Below are 20572 nucleotides of genomic sequence, written 5' to 3'. Positions count from 1 at the left end.
AGCACCGCGTGATGGTTAAGCGGAAGCCTCCCGCCTCCTCCTCCGGAGACCGAGAGAAACGGGTTCGTCGGCGCGTCGGAGGTCATTTCCCTTGTTTAGGAAATGTCGTTACCGCGCTGCTTCGGTAATGGGACGGCGGCGTGCACACGCGATCGCTGGGAGCCTCTGGCGTGGGGGCTCTGCCTTCATTCTGCCGGAACTCCCCGCATTCATTGCGTTACTTTCTCGCTCTCCCTCTTTTCCCATTGATTTGACCCGTTTGCTTCGTCTTGTCGAGAGTTGGGTAAACTTCCGGCAGGTTATTTCGTGTTTTCTTTTTCTTTTTATTTTTTTTTTTGCCAAGGACATTGGCTTGCCTGTGGGGACTGGTTGCGCACCTTCTTCCCATTCCTTCAATTCGCTCGTAAAACTAGACGAGCACAATGAGCAGCTGACACTTTAAGAAAGGCCGCTTCTAACATTGTGGGATCAGTGAAAATTGAATGAGGACCCGATTGAGCGTTACGCGTCACATGATAGTCATTGTCAGCAGACAAAATAAACGCATTAGTACTGTGAACTAGAAATTTTAAGAGTGGCAAGAACGGCACCGACATAGTGAAACCACATCCGTAAATCCGCTATGGACGCTGTTGTGGATTACTGTAGCCGAATTAGTGAAGACGGTTTCCGCCAGCCACACGTCGTTCATGGGTTTGAATATCGGCCTAGCTTTCTCGACTGAAGCTTCACAGATGCTACTCGTCTTGCGTAAGCACTTGATCCTGCCTCATTTGAAGGCAACCAATAATCCCTGCTTCACAATTAGGGGCCCCAGGCTAATGAAAGCTTTCGGTGTAGTTGGTTTAGGGAGGTCCGTATACTAAGAGGCTAAATTGCGCTGCTATGCTGCTACAAAATTATGGGTGGAGAGATGATCAACGCACGGTGAACCGAAATGAATCCATGAAAGATACAGAAAACGGCGCGGCAGGGCTGAATTTAGGAAACATAACGAAAAAAATCAATGAAGATTCAAAAAGAATAAAAATGAAGTACGCTCCATCTTTTCGCAAGAAGTAAACGATGTTCAAGTGCACGCCCCTCACAGCTAATTTTAAACGCTGTCAATAATTTTTTATTTAGTGACAATGGTGAAATCTAGGTATAGCAATAAGTAGAGTCTATCAATGTTATTTTCAGAGTGTATCTAGTAGGCAACCACCAAGCTGACAGACTGAAACTGAATTGAAATTTCGAGTAATTATGCACGCACGGATGTTTTCGTAAAAAGTACGTGTCATTATTTATTTTCTCAAATATTTTTAACACTTGTGAACCTACCCGCAGAGGGAATCGCTCTGGTCAGTTTTATAGCGAAGTTCTTATCAAATCATCGTTACCTCTTCTTCTTCAAAAAAGCTTTCAAAAGAAGCCAAGCCTTAGAACAAGCTTTGATACAAAACCAACTTTAGCGTGAAACAATGGGTCACTGATGCAAATGATGAGGCAATACGTCTCCGTCCGCGCATCCGTAACCATCAAGGCCTTTTTCGTAACGTGGCCCCGTGAACACCCACGCAAAGAGTCTATCTAGTTGGGTAGGAGCTACTCCGTGGAAGATATGCACAGTTAGTGTGTCAAAATGTGACCGCTGTTGGCGAAGGAGCGGATGTAAACGACAGCCGCGACTCCGTGATAGCCTTGATATGCAGTCGTGTCGTTACCCGGATGTGAAGAATTTTTTTCGAAAAGGTTGGGTCCATCGAACAAATACAACGGTAGTCCTAGATAGCAGTGTGATGCAGAAATGCCTTATTATTTGTTTGAGACATAGTCATTAGTTGTGGAAAAAGACTCAACATTCAGAAACCTAGTCAACCATTTTATTGGCTAGATATATCGTCTACCGTTTGCGCTCATTGTGAATGTTCATAGCACAAGAACACTTTAAGAGCGGCCTAGAAGTTTTTAAGGCTAATCACCTTGAATGATCACGGCGACGACACGAACGGTACAAAAATTCAAGGAAGGCCAGAAGCGAACCAAAGCATCCCAACCATGTATTAGCGGTGAATAATGATTGCAAGGTGAATTATTGATTGATTATTGATTGATAGTAATGATTAGTATGGAGGATTAGGGTGGATTAAGATGAATGACCGTGGATTAAAACGACATAATTTAAGGTAAGCTTAACGTCTCGCTAAATGCACGTCTCGCTTAATAATCTCGCTAAATGCACGCAGCATTGTTAATTAACTACATCTTCTGGAAAGCATATTAATAACTCATGACCCCCATGTTTTAGTTATTACTGAAACCTAGTTACATGATGGCGTTCAAGATTCTGAAATAGTTCCCTCTTCGTACAAACTAATTCGCAAAGACAGAACAACGCGAGGAGGTGGCGTAGCGATTGCTATTAAGAATAATTTAAAGTTTACTCGTAGCTAGATGATATCGATGACCATGAAAGTGTATGGGGTACAATCACCTATCATGAAAAATCCATATTCTTGGGGGGTGTATATCGACCGCCAAATGCTCCTCCCGAATATTTAGCAATTATGCATGACTACATTGTTCAGCGTACAAATTCACGGTCAAAAATAATTATAAGTGGAGATTTTAATCTGCCTGGTATTAACTGGTCTGAACTAGCTCACGATGGCAGAGAGGCAGCCAGTGCAGAATCCCTGTTGCTAACTGCATTCAGCTTTTCATTAAATCAATTGGTCTGCTCCGATACCCGAGTTACTGACGGTAGTGCTCCATTGCTTGATCTTGTGCTGGTAAGCAGTTCACTTGAAGATTGTGCTATTGGTGTTCAAGACGGTATCTCCGATCATAAGATGTTAATTTTGTCGTGTCCTTTTTCGCTTTCTCAAAAAACTGCAACACTGAACGTTACACTTGTGAGGGATTATACGCGTGCAGATGACAGTGCTATATTTGCCTATTTAGAGTTCTGTTTTTATGAATTCGAAAAAATGCAGGATGTAACCGCATTATGGTCACGCTTTAAAGAAGTTATAAGCTACTGTGAAAGCCGCTATATTCCGTTAAAAAATAAACGCGTTCTTCGGGAGTACCCTTGGATCACACGTGATATAATACAGACGAAAAGGAAAATCAAGCGACGCCGGAAGCGCGGAATGACCGACGAGCTTCAAAAACGTATCAGTACCTTAAACGATAAAATTCGCACTGCAAGGCTTCGCTTCTTTACCGTGACGCTGCCGTCATTCATGAACTGTGAACCGCAAAAATTCTGGCGCTACTTATCCAAAGATCGCCCTGTCATTTCGCAACTTACATGTGCAAACAAAATCATAACTGAGCCTGACGTCATCGCAAATGAATTCAATATGTTTTTCCAATCCGTCTTCACACGTGTATCTTCTGAAGCAACAATCCCACCGTATTCCGTCAACTACCTAATGCCAGAACTTGTAATTGACGAACATGGTATCTTGTGCCTCCTGTCTAAACTTGATTTAAAGAAGTCACCGGGCCCCGACAATATATCAAATACTTTTCTTAACAGATATGCTGTTTGGATTAGCAAATACTTGTATAAATTGTACACGACATCTTTGGCAACACTGTCAATTCCTGACGACTGGCGATGGGCAAAAGTTATTCCGATACATAAATCTGGTTCCAGAGTCGAAGCTAGCAACTACCGTCCGGTTTCACTAACCAGCACATGTTGCAAGATTTTGGAGCACATCATTTTCAAAGCTATCATAACACATTTAGAAAGGAATAACTTACTATACAGTCGGCAACATGGTTTTCGATCGGGCCTATCAACCGTAACCCAGCTTGCAGAGATAACTAATGATATTGCTAACGTGATTAATGATAGAGGGCAACTAGATGCAATCTTTATCGATTTTTCAAAAGCGTTTGATGTCGTCCCCCCCCCTTAACCTAATTACAAAAATGCATGCAATACGTATTGAGAGTAATATAATTTCATGGGTAGAGTGCTATCTGCGAAACCGCAAGCAATTCGTTGCTTTGAATGATGAGGTATCAGGCAATTTAAGTGTTTTCTCTGGCATCCCCCAAGGATCGGTTTTGGCACCAATTTTGTTCCTTATTTACATTAATGACATTCATTTCAGCATTAACTCACCCATTCAATTACGGCTATTCGCAGATGACTGCGCCATATACTCAACAATAAATACAACGGAAGACCAAGTTCAGCTGAATAATTCATTACAATTAATTCATGCATGGTGTAAGAAGTGAGGAGTGGCACTCAACGCCAAAAAAAACTGCGAGCATAACTTTTACAAATAAGAAAACTCTGCTAAACTTTGCCTACACTCTTGACAATAATGAAATTGGTAAAAGTAACCACGTGAAATATCTGGGCGTAACGCTTACGTCTAACCTAAGCTGGAAGACGCACATTGAGGCTGTGTGTTCTAAAGCACAAGGAAAATTGGCGTTTTTAAGGAGAAAGCTTCGTAATGCACCTCCTGCAATGAAACTAACTGCCTATAAATCTCTTATAAGACCAGCCCTAGAATATGCAGATATCATTTGGGATCCATATCAAAAATATCTGGTTAAGAAAATAGAACGGATTCAAAACTTGGCAGTTCGGTTCATTTTTTCAGATTATTCTAGGCATACCAGCGTAACAAATCTGCTGAACAAAGCCCAGCTTCCCTCACTCGCACGCCGCAGAATAACTTCCAAACTAAAATTTTTATATCTTCTTTATCATGGTCGTTTTAAAATTTCGCGAGACTATTACCTCCTTGAACCTTTTAAACATTCCTCACGAACAAACCATAACAAAGTGCTTCGACAACCTATTAGTCACAACAATGCTCATAAATACTGTTTTTCCCTCCTCTATTTCTTACTGGAACCGATTACCGGCAAGTGCTGTAAACTGTGAGACCGTGCAATCATTTAATGATCACATTCAGGATTTGGAATTTGTATAAAATATAAAACTCATGTGGTATTTGTTTCTAGAAAAGATAAATCCATCTGTTAATTATTGTCTTTATTACCTTTGTTTCTTTATCTTAATAATGTCACGACTGTTTTTTTTTTCCTTTAAATATTTGTGCCTCTCCGTGTGACCATGACGTATGTAATATTTCAGTGTATTTTGTTGTACCACTCCTGCTGGGACCGCCAAGGTCTGCAGTATATTCAAATAAATAAAAATAAATAGTCAGGTGGATCAAGATGGAATAAGGATGATAAAACAGCATGGCTGCTGTGTCGACGGGTGGGCGTGTATACAAAAGGCACCCGTCACAACTTAACGCTAGGCTTGCGCCTCCAAAGTACGTAGGCCCGACAAATATTTTTGCTTCAGTAGTCGCAGGTGCGGCCTAATGGGCTACGGCTGGTGGATTTCGTGCACAGTACAATTTGATTCTAAACGTTATATCGCACACAAAGCAAGCCTTCACCTTCAATATTGTGTGAGAAAATGTTACTGAACGCTGTAAAAACTTGTTTGAGTAGCCGCGAAGGTAATATGGTGTTCTTAAAATTCTGGGCATAAAAGAATGAATTAATGGACGAACACGCACACACACACACACACACACACACACACACACACACAGTATACATGTCCGTCCGTCCATCCATCTGTTAATTAATTAATTAATTAGATGCCAAGCATCTCATGCTCGGGGCTGCGTCCCTCCCTCCCGCGTCGTTGCGCGGGAGGGAGGGACGGCGCCGGTTACGCGGCGCCGCGTAACCGGGCGCCGCGTAACCAGTAGTGCTGAAAGTAATGCTAGTGTCCGAAGGATGTGAAAAATCTGGTATATCAGGGAGATCGCTGGCAGGCTCGTTAGTGAATACCGAACAGAAAGCAGTATTTAAGATATCAGCTACCCTTGCATAGGGAATATGGCACCCGGAGCGGTCCAGCAAAAAGGCAGGGTTAGATTGTTCTGGGTTTATGGTCTTCCAAAATCGTTTAGGATCAGTTTGTAGCATTGAAGGCAATGTGTTAGAGTAGAACTTGCGCTTAGTTTCAGCAACTAGTATGTCGTATTCTTTAGCAGCAGCGTAGTACTTGTGCCAGGCAGAATTCAGTCTAGTAGATTTTGCAGAACGAAACAGGCGTTTCTTCTTGTTATTAATGCGTTTTAAAGCGACGTTAAACCAAGCAGCGCGAAGACGCTCAGTTGTGGTGGTAGTTGGTATATAAAGATTAATTAAGCGGTGCATTTCATCTTTAAATATTTCCCAGTTTGATTCGACAGAGAGGGTGGAAAAAATGTTTGCGAAGGTGTCAGCGAAGGTCTCAAGCTCCGGGTTCATGTTCAGATAATCGCCACGGTTGTAAAGGGCAATCGTTTTATTTTTCTTTTTGGGTGCTTGAAGGCTGCACTGAAAAGTTGCATGTAAGACTGCGTGGTCACTAAGCCCTTGGAGATAACACAGAGGGGAAAAGCGATCAGGATCTGTGGTAAGGATTAAGTCGAGAATGTTGACTGAATGATCAGTAATTCGCGTGGGATTCGTGACGATTTGGGACAACCCGAAAGTAAGACATGTGTCAACAAACTGGGATGCAACGTTACTAAATGATAACGTAGGGGTGTGGTCTGACCAGTCGATTGTAGGAAAATTGAAATCGCCGAAAAGTAGAATGAGGGCGTTCTGATAAGTAGCTTTTATTGCGAACAAGGCGTCATGAAACACAGCCGCAAAAGAGCTTCGTTGTTAGGAGGGTAATAGCACGCACCAATCAGCCCGGGAGGAAAACGGGAAAATAGGTGTTACAACAAATCCAGACCATCACGAGTGATGTTGATAAGTTAACTTCCGATTATTTGCTATTAGAGCCACCAGCACGCACATTACTGCTTCTATCCTCACGGAATATGTCAAAATCTTTGAGCGGGGTAAGTGCTTCAGTGTCAAGTGCAGACGGGTTTTACCAAGTTTCTATGAGTATGATAATATTACTGGAAGATGAATTCGATAGGTCACATAAGGAATCATGCTTTGGAATTAGGCTACGGATGTTAGTGAACAGAATGATAGCGGGAAATTATTGGGTTGAGAGGAGGACTTTCCAGGTTTATCTGGTTGCTATGAGGTCAGTTCCGTAACATTTCCGGTGGTCTGATAAAAACATACATACATACATACATACATACATACATACATACATACATACATACATACATACATACATACATACATACATACATGCATACATACATACATACATACATACATACATACACACATCCATACATGCATGCATGCATACATGCATACATACTTACATACATACATGCATAGAGATATGCATATGTGCATACGGACGTACGTACGTACGTACATGCACACATACATACATGCACACATACATACATACATACATACATACATACATACATACATACATACATACATACATACATACATACATACATACATACATACATACATACATACATACATACATACATACATACATACATACATACATACATACATATACATACATCCGAAACACTGAATGCATTTAACTTTTTAACTAAAGTCCTCTTTTCTTAGAAGTTTGCTGCAAATAAGGAAGCACCGTCAGACAGCAGCGAGAGGAAAATGATCCCGCTCTTAATTAACAGCTTGAGATCTTCGTGTTCAAATTACTCATTCGAGCAACGTCAAAGCCGCATGCGGGAAAAGGTTATCTCATCTAAATCGGTTTTGCACTTTGGAAGGCAGGCGCCCGCGCCCGTCACCCGCCTATTCCTGTGGGCGACGGATTTACAGCGCCCCTATGGACGTTCAGAAAACCCTCAGGAATGGTTCTTGCAGCGGGGTGATGCCGGAGTCTTCCCTGGCGGCTGGCTGATCCCTCCTACAGCCGCCCCAGTTGTCGTTACGTGCGCCGTGGCAGAAGAGCCGATGCGGGATTGCACGCAGGAGACCACCCCCCGATCCCTCTCCAAACATTCTCCTCGAGCTCCCCTTCTCGGTCTGCCCTTGTGTCAGGGTCGTGTCGGGAGCATGGTGTTAATGGGGAACAGGCAGCGAGTTCTTGTTGCTTGCGTTGTTCGTGCGGCTCGTACCACTGTTATTAAGCTCCTTGTCGTCGTCTGTTTGACAGTTTTGCTGCAATGCTGTTTTGTTTTCCTTCCCGCGGAGGTTTTGGCGACGGTGACATTCGAACCTCATATATGCTGGCTTTATTCTGTGTTGTATTTTGTGATGCTTAAGCGTAAGTAAATAGCGCTATTGCCCTTCGTTGTTCTGCTACCTTTCTTTTGCTGCTCTGGATCTAGTACAGTTAAACCTGGATGCAACGAACCTCTATGTAACGAATTCCTGGATTTCACGAAGTTTTTCAATTCCCATCGCCAGCCCCATTGAAGCCCATGTGTTTGCGACCTATATGTAACGAAACTTCGCGGCGGTTAACGCTGGTGTAACGAAGTCGGCAAGCTGATCTGTCGATTTTTTGGCCCTTTATTAAAAATCGACCGGAGAAATGAATTAATTTAGCGAATACTAGAACTACGGTAGGGATCCAGCAGCAATAAAAACGCCTGCAATTGCCTAAACACAAAATTTGTCATGTTGTTGATGATGATCAATGGAGGGGCTAGCACCATCCCGTGGCTAACGCAGCGGTCCTTTCTGGTTTTGCTTCTGTAGCGTGACACCACACTCCCTAGCAAGAGTAACTACCCTTCACGTTTTTTTTTCCTCGCCCGCACCGCAAACTACCGTGCGTTTCCACGAGTGCGGTTTCAGTTGCAGACAAGTTTTGAAGTGCTAGGCCGTCCTGTCGGCGTGTAGCTGCGTGTCTCCACTTTTATCTGTGGTATCTGTTCGTCTGTGATGAGTGCTGCTGCTAGAAAACGAAAAGCTGTGTATTTTCAAGAAAAGCGCACGATTTTAAGGGCCATATACGCTGGCAAGAAAGAAGAATGTTGCCGCCTGGTATAGTATCCCAGCTAGTACCCTCTCAACCAGGGTGTCGAACCGGAACCGAACCGAACCGAAAACCGGAACTGAACCGGTATTTTTGCCGGAACTGAACCCGAACCCGACCCATTATTTTTTTAGCACGCTGCACCCGAACCTGAACTGAACCAAAAAAAGAAATAACGGTTACCGGTTCATGCCGAAACGGTTCGACCCTCCCTTGTTGACATTGCACAGCCAACGCAATTCAGGCCTTTTTTTCTTTCACGTACCATCAACTTCGTACCCGCTCGCGCACTTTCCCTTCCAGACAATTGAACACTATCACGCTCTATGTAACAACAGGGCAAATGAATGAGCACCAATGTAGCAATGGTCTGTTGCTACTGGAAGCGCGAGCGCAGTACAAGCTGACCAAACGTAATGTCATTCTCGGCAGCTTGCAGGGGATATAAAACGACTTTGCCTTTCCCTAATTGTGACTTTATTGGAGCAATCAGGCTGTAGGAGTGCTCCACTGCGTAACAGCGAAAGCCCAGGCCCAATGTGTGCAAACTTTTTGCATTTCATAATTTATTTAAAAGTTCCGACACCTGCAAATTGTTAATACTTGACAAGTGTGACCATAGGAGCTGCTCAGTGGCTAAGCCGCTTGCTTCTGACCACAAGTGGCCTTGATCTCCCTTCCCCACGACCGTTTTTCTGAAGTAGATGGAAATCGAGAACGTCCGTGTATCGAGATTTTGATCCACGTTTAATATCACCAGCTGGTTAAAATAAGTCTGCCGGCCAGCAACATAAACTGCGCCTCGGAGAAGAGATATAGCACAGGGCATCGAATGCGCCAGTTTTTTTTTTAATGCGTTTACACGGAAAACACCAAAAAAGAAAAGGCGAATCACGTTGTTTTAAAATATTACGCAGAAAGTAAGCAAAACCGAATCAGTAAAAAAAGCACCAAAACGTGGATATTGCTCTATACTTTTCTTTGCCCTGCCATTCACAACCAAACGTGTCATCAATGCGAAGAAAGTGAGTGCCGTGGTCAGTTTTTGAGGACAGTACAGTGGACAAGTTCCGTTTTTTTGCAGAGGCAAATAACAACAGATATGTCAGGGAAAACTGTTAAGGTGTGCACTCAATCTCTTGGCAAGAAACTGCAGCCCTCGACCTTGTCTTCGAAGCAGAAACAGTAATAAAGCAGATGACACGTGCAGAAACGCAGGCCGGTACCTCACACTGCCCCATTCGCTCAGCGATAATCTTTTCTGCTTGTTCTGCAGTTTTGTCTCTTTCTGATCTGCTTTTTTTCGAAGGTGCACTTGTACTGACTGCCCAACTCACTACTTTACTTCTACTGCTACTCGTTCCGGAGGGGAGTACTGCTGTAGACAAATTAAAGAGTGTCTACCCAAAAAAAAGTCCCATTTCATGGTCCGCGGGTCAAATTTCCCTTTCATTTTGTAACAGCATAATCTATTATAAGATTCCCCAATGTAGCACACGGAACAATGGCCGGGGGTCAGGCGGTACGATGACATACTGATTGTAATGCACACATCCGATATAGCTATCGCAAAAGGAATTGCAGGGGTCATAGCAATAATTCAGTGAATGAGCGTTAACTAAAGCTTCCTTTTGACAAAATTGTGGCGAACACATTCGATAAGGTGACAGCTAACAAATTATTCAGGGTGACGAAATAGTTTAATTCATTGGTAGTATTTATGTGCCTGTTGTAGGATTTTTCTGTTTTGTTACAAATATAAAAAATGTGCGCCATTGGTATTAAGCGCTGGTATTTGAACGCGCCAGTACGCAGGCCTAAATTTAAGGCTTCAAGGTTAGCGTGATGGACGATTCCATAGCGATGATCGCGATTTCAGCAAAAAAGGAAAGGGCAGAAAATATATCCCACCGTCATATCTCTTGGCGGTGGCTTTATGAATAGTAGCTAGGGGAACATAAATTGTGGACGAGAAAGTAGGTTGTAAATTGTCGTCACTTCATCTGTTTTTCTAATGTCTCGTAATTGTTTAAAGTTTGCTTTGCAATTGCGCCACTGCCATTAGGGAACAGCAGCATTTTGAATTTTTGTTTGTATTTTGATTCGACTGTCGTTTCAAACTACGAAATGTTTTTTTTTTCTAATTTCAGTGATAATTCGACTCATCGAACCGGTTCAAGCCCCCAAACCGGTTCGCGAACCGGTTCGGTACGTGATTTTGTCGAACCTGAACTGAACCGGAACGAAATTATTTCGCCTGAACCAGAACCGTAACCGAAGCGGTATTTTTTTCGCTTCTACACACTGCTTTCAACAGTCTTAAGTGCGGTAAAGAGCGTCAAGTTCGCAAAAAGACACCCTTTCATTGTATGTTCGGTTCTTGTAACGCGTTAAGGCGCCGAAAAGTGTCAAAAGGCAAAAGTGATACTTAAGTTGCGCTTGTTAATAGGCGGGTAAGTGACCTTGCTTCATAGAAGCGCCGTGTAGTGCTAAAGCTCGTGCGAAAGCAGGAGGCGCAACTCACGCAGTTTTTCGCTGTGGAATAAAGCCATGAAGGGTAAGTTCACCTTCTCTGATGTTTGGCATTTGGCTTCGTTTCTGCCTCATTTCCGCGAACCTTAACTCGAAACCTGCATGCAACGAAAACCTGGATGTAACGAAAAATTGCGAGCTTTAATCGACTTCGTTACATGGAGGTTTAACTGTCATTTCGCAAAAATTCGCCTGCGTCGGCGTCGGTGCGGAGCCTCGGCGAAGGTGGACGGGAGGAGGCACTGGCGAGGAGGATGGCAAAGAGGGGGGAGGGCCTGAATGCGGGCCCGGGAGGGAAAGGTGGGGGGGGGGGGGGGGGAGGAATAAGTTCAGATCTTCAACACGAGTCGGTCACACAACCTGCGTCGCACTGCTAGCGCACACCCCACCGCACCCATCGGAATGAATGCTATCGGAACTTGGGCTGTGCGGCACATTTTTGGAGTCGCCTTATTCTTTTTGCTCTGAATCTACCATGTTGTCCCACATAGTCTTCTCACGCGCCCAGGTCTGGACAGGGGCCGTAAAAAGAGACCATTGAAAGGTATGTATGACGAAATTAAACAACACGTGATAGGGCTTGAGTGGTAGCTACCCTTCGAATTCTATATGCCGTCGTCCGCAAAGCTATGCTGAAATTAAAAAAAAAATACAAGCGAAGGTTTCTCTTCTCGTGCCATAGTTTGTTCTTCAGTTCGAACGCACGCACATGCACCCACACCTTCACGGACGCACGCACGCACACATACATACACTTTATGACGATCTCGCTGTTCAGCTTCCTCACAATGCATCCGAATGACCAATTCATGGCTCCGACAAATCCAATTTGGGAAATGACAGTAATGGGCATACTGTATACCATACATGTGCGTACCATGTGTGCGGACACTGTATACGCTGAGAAGCGGTACGTTTCTAGATAATGCCAAAGCAGAGGTTATTTAATGGACACTCTAATCCACTTTAATTTCAAAATTAAAATGGACAAAGGTCTCATTGACCAGGAATATCAAAACTAAACAACCCGAAACACTGCTGCCGCTACTATGTAAACCACCTTTTAACCACTGCGTATAAATTAACGCTCTTTTTATCCCGCGATGCGGCTGCTGCTCAGTGGCGGAGTGTCTTTATCGTCTCAGGTGTCTAAGTGTAGCTGGGTACTTCTTGTGATGTGGGTTGGGAGCCCCTTGGATGCACCTTTTTCTAGCAACGCGTGCCCTTGCCTGGGAGGGAACAGGATAATAAATTGAGGAAGTCAGGAAGGAGTGATAAGTTAGCTTTCAGAGTAGTTCTTGAGCTATACACGTAGCGTGATTTGTTTACCATACTGTTTCCCGTGGTAGTGCCGGAGTGCTGCAGGAACTTTTCTCTAGTGCTGCTTTTGTACTGATGACTAGAGGGCGCAAAACATCGGGGGAGAGCGAACGCCAAAAACAAGCGCGAGGTAGTACTTTGAGAGCACCACAAACGCACGATAATTGAATAGTGTGCTTACTTAACAGGATTCTTTTCGTAACTAGGGACGTTTGGTTTTCGTTAACCGGTGTGAATAAATGCTAAACATGAAAATAGGTTTCCAAGGAAGACGGTATACAGTTTTGCATTTTGCATCGCTGGCTTCGCTCAGTAAAGTGGTCTTGCTGGTAATGGGCCAGTTGGCCGACGCGTAAAAAAATATAAATGGCCCCGAATTGTGATGAGCAGATGGCGGCACTTATATTGACAGAATATTCATTTGGTTCAATGCATAGGCTCATATCAGGTAAAACACATTGTATGACGGCCTTAGCGTCTTCAGGGGCTGCATACTTACCATTTTGTATTCGCTCGCTAGGGGAAACGAGAGGAATATCTTTAGAGCGTAGAAATTGAAACTAGGAGGACGGTCTAAATTACACGAATAACAACACAGATGCCTCGAGTGTAGAAATTCGTTTTTCTTCTGTTCGCGTGCTTCTTGGGTCGCAATGATTCTTTCAAACTGTTCTATCTCTTCGCACGTATACAACAGCGTATAAAGTTCGCCCGTTTTGATCAAAAAAGCTGCGAACGGAAGCGTCTCGAGAGGAATGAGTCTCATAGACGTACACAGAAGGAGAGCTCAACGTTTCGACGACAGGGAAAAGCTGGGACGTGTGGCGGGTCCCAATGTTCATGAGAGGCGCGCACAGGGAGGCGAGTAGTGTACGAAATGTTAGCGGAGACACGGCAGAGCGGAACTAACAAAGGGCAGAACAAAAAAGTACAGGCAAACATTTTCTGAGGGGCAAGGCGGCAATGCTGACTGTGCTGAGGGTCTTCGGTTTCGTTGTTCTCGAACAAGAACAGCGGAACTCGTAACAAAACAGCTACTCAGAAAAATAAACAACGGTCGTCTGAGGAAAGTAAAAGGGGACGAGAGGGGGAGGTAAAGACCTCGGCTTTGACGAACTTAAGACAACACGCACAGGCGGGCAAGCCGGCGGCCTTACAACACAGTGCACTCCCATATAAAGAAAGCGAAGCGGGGAAACGAATGATGTAGGTAGAAAGAGCGAGGGAGCCGGGGGGAGGGGGTTACTGGCGTAAGAACAAGATGAACGAAGCGGGAGAGCTAGAAGTTCGTTGCCAGAAATAAAAACAACGCCCACGTGGTGGGGCGCGCACGGTGGGGTACCTGAATCCCTGATAAAACAACTCTCGACGTGCCCGTCGCGCGATATGCTGGGGTCTGCGCGACTACTGCTTGCCAGAGCGCAGACGAGGGGACGAACATTGTACGTGTGCGGGGCCTTGGGCCTAAGCGGCGGAAGGCCAGCTAACGCACAACAACGGAAGACGAAAAAGAGGAGAAATAAACGGGGAAGGTTGGTGAGTAGGACGGAGCATGGGGGGGAGGGGGAGCATTCGGAAACAACACCTGATCCCTTTTGTGAGAAGGGCCGCGTATTGATTGGCTTTTGCCGCTTGCTTGGCGCTGTAATCAGATGCAATAACGACGACTACTACACAGGAGCACGCACCAGAGATAGAGCTGGCGGGTTGGTGCGTGCCTCGCAGTTATCCTTCTCTTTTATTTCCTCCCCCCTTTCCTCCTTCCCCCCTCCCCGCCACTGGGCGCACTCTAGAATGCACATTTTTACTTTTGTCAACTCCAATCGCAGTCCGGAGCACACAATACTATCATCTACTATTGTTTTCTGACCGAGTTATCAAGCGAGAAAACGCAAAAAAAAAAAAAAAGATTGCATGTGTTTGGTCTGGTTTTTCTTTCTTTTCTCGTTCACCGTGAAGCCACAATCTAACAAGATAAATATGCGTACGCGTACCTCTGATAAATATATGACACAAAGTATGCGGTTAGAGAAGCAAGCGCCGGAAAATAATTCCCGTGCTGTATTTACCTATTTAATGTTTAACGATGTTTACCGTTTGCCTTTCTTACTGTCTGCCTTTCTTTTTAGACGTGGCTATTAGCGATCCGACGTTGGCAATGATCTTTTTGCTACTTTCGCCTTTTTATTTTTCCCTGGGAATGTTCAAACCAAGTTATGTCAGGGCTGATGCCTGTCACTGTTCAGGTTTGCTGCGACGGTACAAGGGACTGAGCTTTAGAGCGCCCTCCCAATGGCCTTGTCGAAAGAAAGATTGGTAGGGAAATAGCAACGCAAAGTGGGCAACTTATAAGGAAAGACAGCACACAAATTCTGTAACGAAGCAATCGCTAAGGTCTTCACAATTGGTGCTTGTGAGGCGCGCAGGTATAATCGCAAATTTAAGCGCGGAATAGACGAGCGTTTGCTCCTTTGTGAATGTTTAATTCACAATGGCTGCAGTAAATTAACCCCCCCCCCCCCCCCTTCCAGTTCATCAGGTTTTCCTGTGTAAGGACGAACCATTGTGTCCCGTAGGTACCTTTGAATGTGGAGGCGGAATTGACTTGCAACTGTGTGCAGTTTATGTACAGCAGTATACTCGGAAGAACAACTGAATAACAAGATAGCATGGCAGCAGCGGGGCTGCAAAGGGGTTTGCCAGCGTGCAGCCGGCCTCGAACTGGAGTAGTTGGCCACCAAATGATAGACGGAAGGCCACCGGTGATCGCCGGGCAATGAACATAGTACTCTCGAAGGGGGAAGGTGAAAAATTCAGAGCCCTTCCACACTGCAAAGAGAGAAGTCCAGCGAAGCTGGCGCTCTGGTGGGATTTTCGATGTTGGACTTTAGCTATATTGCGGATTCGCTGTGTTGAATTACGAGGACAGTGGTGCAATCTCTACGTCACAGACTAGGGGCGCACACTAATGGTGGGTAAAGACAATGACGTATCTAGTGTGCCGCACCGGCGGCCGCCGAAGTGCGGGCGGCATTACGCAATGTAGGGGAAGGGATACGCCGCGCGTAGCGAGGAAGGTAAAGTGGGACTGTTACCGTACTCCCTCCGTAGATAGCCATGCTTCACCGTGTGTGGAAAAGCCAGCTTACAAAGACCAAGCTTTCACCGATCCTTTCACGTCGGCTTCGCCTGTAAACACACGTGCGTTGTGGAAAGAAAATTTTTCAGGGTCACTGTAAGTGGTTTTATATCAAAATATAGAAGCCCTAGGACATTTGCTCACATTTTCTATGATTTCTTTTTCATACACTGAAAATTGCTTGTCCGTGCTCGGTCTGTCGTCGGCGACGACCTGCTGGATCCTAGACATAAACAACCTCGCTGTGAAAATAGAATAGGTAGACGCAGCAAGTCAACTCTCTCGAAATCGGTACGAATGAACTCGGCGTTGAAACTCAGTTCTGGATCGGCCACCCGACGTGAGGTCAGGGTGCCCTGGTTTGCGATTCCCCGAATTTCGCTTGTACTGCCCATCGCCACACGGCTTTGGAGCGACAGGTGGCTTGACTTTGGCTCAAGCTTTGAAAATATGCTCACTTGGAAGTGGACTTTTGGGGCATTTAGCTAAACTTCGGCTCTTCATTGAGCAAAAGAGGAAGTGGGTATTGTGCAGGTGACGGAGAAGTGCTTGGTGTCGAATTTTATTCATTCTGAATTTCTCTGGCCCTAAAGTCATAAAACTTTTTCTTCCATATCTTGCCGTATTCATTATATTGTTAACTCCCAAAGATTTTTTTTCCTAGAAGCTCAAGTTTGCTTAATGCAGCTGCTCGTCATATTTAAAATGGAAACAAATGTATATTATCCGGCACAAAATTTTACAGGACGCTGGCGCAGGGACAAAAAGTTGTTCCTGCGGTCGCAATCGACACGTTCCCGACACTTTTTTTTTTCACCCGATTGCTTTACTCGGCTCACTGCACAATTTTCTTTGGGCACGGGGGGAGGCGCTGCGATCGCCATCTGTGTGAATGGCGCTCAAGTCTGCTTCGCTTCTAAGTGGCCTCTGCTGCGGACATTGTGTTTCCTCCTTGTTGAAAGTGGTACCAATGTACTCGTGAAGTGCAGCGCTACACGTACGTGGCAATTGTGACTCTCAACGACCCCTCTGGGGCCAGTTATTGCCCTGTTCTTTTTTGGGTGAAGCTAAGCCTAACCCGCCGCCACGCCGTCGGTCCCCCCTTCACTGCTCCGGCCCGCGAGGCTGGGAGCGCCGCTGAACGCAGCGTCTTCCTCAGCGTTCGGTGGGGATCCCGTTATTCAAGATGGTCCTCCGACCTCCTCGCTGCAAGTAGCAACCACTTCTGCTGATGCCGGACAACAACCAGAACCTGTTGAAATGGAACACGACCAAGGGCCCGGCTTACGGAGCCAGCCAGCGCCCTGGACTTTTTGGCACCGCAACAAGAGCACCGGAACAACACTCGTCACCAAGCCTGACTGGGTAAGTCGACCCCGCTCACTGTTAGTGCTAAGGCCACTGTCCAAGATCAACATTCGCGAAATACCTAAGAGTTCTTTCGCTAACCTTATAGGCACTACGGCCCCACAAGCCTTTCATTCCGAGATAGCCTCTCACAAGTACGACGCCGCCGGCAATTGCCTTTACATCACAGTTTACGATGACGAACATGCCTCACGCATCCTGACTTCTACCCAACTCACGATTAAACAAAATGGCAAATGCACCTCTATCCCAGTTGAGGTCAAAAAGTCCCCGCACCGTCCAAATACCACAAGAGGAGTAATTACAGTTGAGCCTGAAGACTCCAACAAAGATATTTTCGAATGGCTTCGCTGCGAACATGCAGAAATTCTCTCGGTACATCGCATCGGCAAAACCAACCGTGCGGTAGTCACGTTCGACTCCCCAACTTTGCCAAAAGCGGTGAAGTATTACATGGCCATCGTTAAAGTGAGCCCCTATATCCCCAAGAGAATGGTATGTTACAACTGCCACCGCATCGGTCATATGTCCAAGTACTGTCCCAGCCAGACGGTGTGCAGGACCTGCGGTAGACCACATGATGTAGGTGAGGATTGCGGTCCAACAGTATATTGTGCTGCATGTGATGAATTAGGCCACATTGCTGTCAGTCCAACTTGCCCCAGCAGGCTCCCCTCCAATAGCACACCCGCTAAGGATTCTGCCAAGGGCATTTTATGGGCGGACAGAATACGTGAGAAGGAAACTCAGCGCCAACCAAACAAGAGCCAAGGTTCTTGTGACACTCAACAGGTCCCCCCTTACGCCGCCGTCTTGGCCCAGCTGGCTGCCTTGCGAGAAGAAATCCAGCAGCTCAAGACGGAAAACCAGGAACTCAAAAAAGCCCTAGCCGCAAAGAATCAGAATTTGACCAAAACGAACCCCAATAAACCCTCTTCGCGCAACAATACGGGCCCTAGCCGGAGCCCCGGCATCAAACGTACTCCCACACTGTCACAAAGTAGGATCGACCCGGAGCTCACGCAGGCTCTCCACGCTATCCGAACCGACATTCAGCGTGAACGTACAACACGGCAAGATGACATCGGTAAAATCCAAAGTCTTCTCGAAAGTCATGTGCAACAAACAACGGCCTTACTGCAACGTTTTTCAGAAGGGCTAACCCCAACAGAGGCTCCAGAGGAACCCCCGCGTAAAGTCCTTATTCAGCAATAATGGCTGCTCCTACTATTCTGCAGTGAAATTGCCGCAGCTACCAGCAGAATCATCTCACATTGTTACAATGCATTAGGCAAATCCAACCGCTATTTATATTGCTCCAAGAAACTCGCACAACTCCTAACATTCGCGGCTATACGACCTCCACCAGCCCCTGCATTACCTGCAAACCGCATCGTAACTCAAACGTATCCACCCTCACACCCGGCTATGCGGCCGTACTGGTCCGTGCAGACCTCGCTAGCCGGCAAGTCATTGTGCCGGGCCTCACGTCTACTCAGCATGAAGTCGTAGTCGCTCATGCTCGACTACCTAGTGGAAAAACAATAGTGGTTGCCTCGGCCTACTACAGGCCCATTACAGGATCCCTCCGTAATGTCAGTTTTAATTGGATAAACCAACTTAAGTCTCAATTTCCCTGCACAAATATGGTTATTGGAGGCGACTTCAATGCAAAGAGCCACACCTGGGGCTATACCAATACAGACAAGAGAGGAGCGGCTCTTGAGGAAACTGCTGAACTATGCAATCTGCACCTTGTTAACGACCTCGCCTGTGCAACAAGGGTGGGGCTTCATCCATCTCAACGGGACACCATCCCTGACCTGACATGGACCACTGCAGGCCTCATCCGTAATTGGTCTACGTACAGCACAACGTGGGGTAGTGACCACTATCCTATATCCATTACATTACGCGGCAAGCGACTCCGCATGACGAAAACTATCACTCGAACAGACTGGTGTGCCTTTCGGCAAGCTCTCAATGCACATGAGGACCACGATCTTTCAGCATTCATCGCTGGCGTCCAACAGGCCTCACATACGGCTTCCTAACAAGTCACCTGTTATGAAGACACCCCTGCCATTGACGGGCATTTATCGAATTTGTGGAAGCGAGTCGAGCAGCTCACCCACCGCTACCGTTACAATGGCCATCGCCATCGGGACCTGATGCGCATCAGGCATCAATACAAACTGATTAATTCGTATCAGAAGGAATTAATGAATGATCATTGGAATGACTTGTGCTCCTCACTTAGCAAGGAACGTGGCCTCTCCAAGCTGTGGCGAATTTACAGAGGCCTCGCCGGGAAATCGAAAAAACCCCAACCACTGTTCTCCACCCTTGCACTGACGGACGATCCAGCCACAGTAGAGCACCGACTTATTACTACCTTCTTCCCCACGGCATCACTCACCCAGCCCCCCGCACTACCGGTCATCCAGGTCCCCCATTCACGCGAGGACCTAGACTCTCCGTTCACTCTGGCAGAACTCCGGGCGGCCATAATGCAGGGAAAACTACGTTCTGCACCTGGCCATGACGGCATCACCTGGCAACAAATCAGGAACATGGACGATTTTACCCTGACTCGACTACTAGCCCACGTGAACAAGCTATGGGAGATGAGTGAGGTCCCTGATTACCTAAAACTCACCCTTGTTCATCCCATTCCCAAACCAAACAAAGGCCCAAATGTTATCACAAACTTGCGGCCAATTTCACTTACTCCTACTCTGTGTAAACTAATCGAACGTCTCATCCATGCCCGGCTACAATACTACCTCGAATACGCTCAACCCTGGTTTCACCCCTCCCAAACCGGATTTCGCCCTCATCTCGGTACACACGACTGTCTGTGGCTTCTACGTCGTGTTATCAACCGCTCAGCAAGGAGTTGTGGCCTACCAGACTACGTTTTAGCCGTCGACATCCGCAAGGCCTTCGACAGAGTCAGTCAAACCGCAATTCTAGAGGAATTAGCCCAAGCGTATCCCAGCCAAAAAACTCAAGACTGGGTGCGCCACTTTCTCCAGAGTAGACCCATAAAACTTAACGGTTCCCATCCGGGCTGGTCGCCCCGTACTTACTTTCTGGACAGAGGAGTTCCTCAAGGGTCTATACTCGGACCAGTCCTCTTTAATCTGGCGATGACCCGTATGGCTCGTCAACTCGAGCGAGACACATCCGCCCGTTTCGCCATCTACGCGGATGATATTACGATATGGACAGAAGGTAATGACTTCGAAAACACAGACAGTATGATTACTGAA

The 20572-nt window shown here is 46.0% G+C and overlaps 1 protein-coding gene across 1 annotated transcript in view; it reads right to left on the bottom strand.

Annotated features, from left to right (window-relative positions):
* LOC144145765 (choline O-acetyltransferase-like) overlaps nucleotides 1-20572 on the bottom strand; it is a 236133-nt gene that overhangs the window by 71991 nt on the left and 143570 nt on the right. The window lies entirely within an intron of this gene.

This window comes from Haemaphysalis longicornis, unplaced genomic scaffold (assembly GCF_048455015.1).
Source record: "Haemaphysalis longicornis isolate Haplotype H1 unplaced genomic scaffold, Haemaphysalis longicornis Haplotype H1 scaffold_1, whole genome shotgun sequence".
Taxonomy (NCBI): Eukaryota; Metazoa; Arthropoda; class Arachnida; order Ixodida; family Ixodidae; genus Haemaphysalis; species Haemaphysalis longicornis.
The sequence above is the reverse complement of the archived record's forward strand: the minus strand, read 5'-3'. Positions and strand labels throughout refer to the sequence as shown.